The sequence below is a fragment of the Anabrus simplex genome, chromosome 2 (assembly GCF_040414725.1).
Source record: "Anabrus simplex isolate iqAnaSimp1 chromosome 2, ASM4041472v1, whole genome shotgun sequence".
NCBI classification, from domain to species: domain Eukaryota; kingdom Metazoa; phylum Arthropoda; class Insecta; order Orthoptera; family Tettigoniidae; genus Anabrus; species Anabrus simplex.
In genome coordinates this window covers 752,631,316-752,633,930 of record NC_090266.1, presented here as the reverse complement: position 1 = coordinate 752,633,930, position 2,615 = coordinate 752,631,316, and the positions used below count along the sequence as shown (strand labels likewise).

General features: G+C 56.2%; 1 non-coding gene across 1 annotated transcript; it reads left to right on the top strand.

Moving 5' to 3' along the window:
* The first annotated feature begins 377 nt into the window (after nt 1-377).
* LOC137498654 (5.8S ribosomal RNA) lies at nt 378-532 on the top strand. The gene has a single exon (XR_011017891.1). It is a non-coding gene; the product is annotated as a 5.8S ribosomal RNA (ribosomal RNA).
* The last annotated feature ends 2,083 nt before the right edge of the window (nt 533-2,615 follow it).

Genomic DNA, 2,615 nt, shown 5'->3' with positions numbered 1-2,615 from the left:
AAGAGATAAGATGATCTCAAATACAAAGTTTTCTACATTTCGTTAAAAAACACTGAAAATAATTTTAAATACAAAAAATCATAAAAGATTATTACATTTTAAAATTTTGTTTCTATTTCTGTATTGAAGATGTGGTACTGTCGCCGACAGGGGGAGTGTCGCGGTCCGCGTCTCCCACCACGCAGACGTTCGGCATTGGGTACCTACCTCCTCGCTCAGTGGAGGGTACCCGTCGCGGCCTCGGCCCGGCGGGAAGGTTTTAAATGAACGCCACGCCCATGCTCGAAACACTTCTTAGCTCTGTGACGAGAAACCCATGAAAATGATTGCTTCTCCTCCACTCACCGTGGAGAGAACGATCGAAAAATGAAAAAAACAACCCTGAACGGTGGATCACTCGGCTCGTGGGTCGATGAAGAACGCAGCAAATTGCGCGTCGACATGTGAACTGCAGGATACATGAACATCGACATTTCGAACGCACATTGCGGTCCATGGATTCCGTTCCCGGACCACGCCTGGCTGAGGGTCGGTTGCTAAAACTGAACGCGACATTGCGTTCGGAGGGTGGGAGCGTCGCGGTTCGTGCGGCCACGGCCGCCGCCGCGTCTCCTGAAAAGAGCTTCACCCCGGTGGAGCTGGACCGGTCGACACCACCACTGAGAGTGTGTGAGACGGGAGGGTTGGTCCGCGCAGCGTCTTTGTGTCTGCTGGCGCCGGTTCACCGCCCTTGCTCTGCGACCAAGCTCGAAAGTGTGTGCTGTGTGTGCAGCGACCGAACATTTTGTGCGACACGCACAAACCAAACACGACCTCAGAGCAGGCGAGACTACCCGCTGAATTTAAGCATATTATTAAGCGGAGGAAAAGAAACTAACAAGGATTCCCTTAGTAGCGGCGAGCGAACAGGGAAGAGCCCAGCACCGAATCTCGCAGGTTCACCCTGCCGAGAAATGTGGTGTTTGGGAGGGTCCACTTATCCCGGGAACCTGCGGCGAGTTCAAGTCCTTCTTGAATGGGGCCACGCTCCGCAGAGGGTGCCAGGCCCGTAGAGACCGCTGCGGCTTCCGGGAGGATCTCTCTTTAGAGTCGGGTTGCTTGAGAGTGCAGCCCTAAGTGGGTGGTAAACTCCATCTAAGGCTAAATATGACCACGAGACCGATAGCGAACAAGTACCGTGAGGGAAAGTTGAAAAGAACTTTGAAGAGTGAGTTCAAGAGTACGTGAAACCGTTCGGGGGTAAACGTGAGAAACCCGAAAATACCTCAACCGGGGAGATTCAAGCCTTACCCGCGCCTCTTCCCCTGCTTTGGCCAGATGGGTCCGTCCCCCTGCACGGAGCAATCCGGCGTCAGGGTGGTAACGGGTTTCTACTCGGCCGGGTAGTGGTGGGGAGGTCGGTGGGCCGCACTTCTCCCCTCGTTGGACGTCGCGACCCGTTGGGTGTCGGTCTAAGGCCTGGGTGTGTAGCCTGTTCGTCCGCGTCGCAAGGCGTGTTCGTCGGACAGACCCCCGGTGTTCCGGCCGACGGCTCGACGGTATGTGTGCGCGGAGTTGATTCGCCGCCCTTCGGGGCAGGCGTCCGGCCCCTGACAAGCGAGGGCGCGTGGCATGGACGACGGACCTCCGGCCCGGCTCCGGCCCCGCTCAGCTGTTGGTTTGGGGATGCCTCGGACAGAAGAATCTTGTAGACTCCCGTCAGCGGCGCAAAAGCTTCGGGTAATTTCACGACCCGTCTTGAAACACGGACCAAGGAGTCTAACATGTGCGCGAGTCATTGGGTTGACACTAAACCTAAAGGCGCAATGAAAGTGAAGGTCCCGCCTCGTGCGGACCGAGGGAAGATGGGCCGCGCTGCTGTGCGGCTCCGCATTCCCGGGGCGTCTCGTTCTCATTGCGAGTTGAGGCGCACCCAGAGCGTACACGTTGGGACCCGAAAGATGGTGAACTATGCCTGGCCAGGACGAAGTCAGGGGAAACCCTGATGGAGGTCCGTAGCGATTCTGACGTGCAAATCGATCGTCGGAGCTGGGTATAGGGGCGAAAGACTAATCGAACCATCTAGTAGCTGGTTCCCTCCGAAGTTTCCCTCAGGATAGCTGGTGCTCGAACGAGTCTCATCCGGTCAAGCGAATGATTAGAGGCCTTGGGGCCGAAACGACCTCAACCTATTCTCAAACTTTAAATGGGTGAGATCTCCGGCTTGCTTAAAACATTTTTGAAGCCGCGAGAGATTTATTTCTTGGATCGGAGTGCCAAGTGGGCCACTTTTGGTAAGCAGAACTGGCGCTGTGGGATGAACCAAACGCAGAGTTAAGGCGCCCGAATAGACGCTCATGGGAAACCATGAAAGGCGTTGGTTGCTTAAGACAGCAGGACGGTGGCCATGGAAGTCGGAATCCGCTAAGGAGTGTGTAACAACTCACCTGCCGAAGCAACTAGCCCTGAAAATGGATGGCGCTGAAGCGTCTTGCCTATACTCTGCCGTCAGCTCGGCAATGAGGGGTGCGCGGTTTCGCTTCGGCGGCCCGCCCCGTGAAGCCCTGACGAGTAGGAGGGTCGCGGCGGTGAGCGCAGAAGGGTCTAGGCGTGAGCCTGCCTGGAGCCGCCGTCGG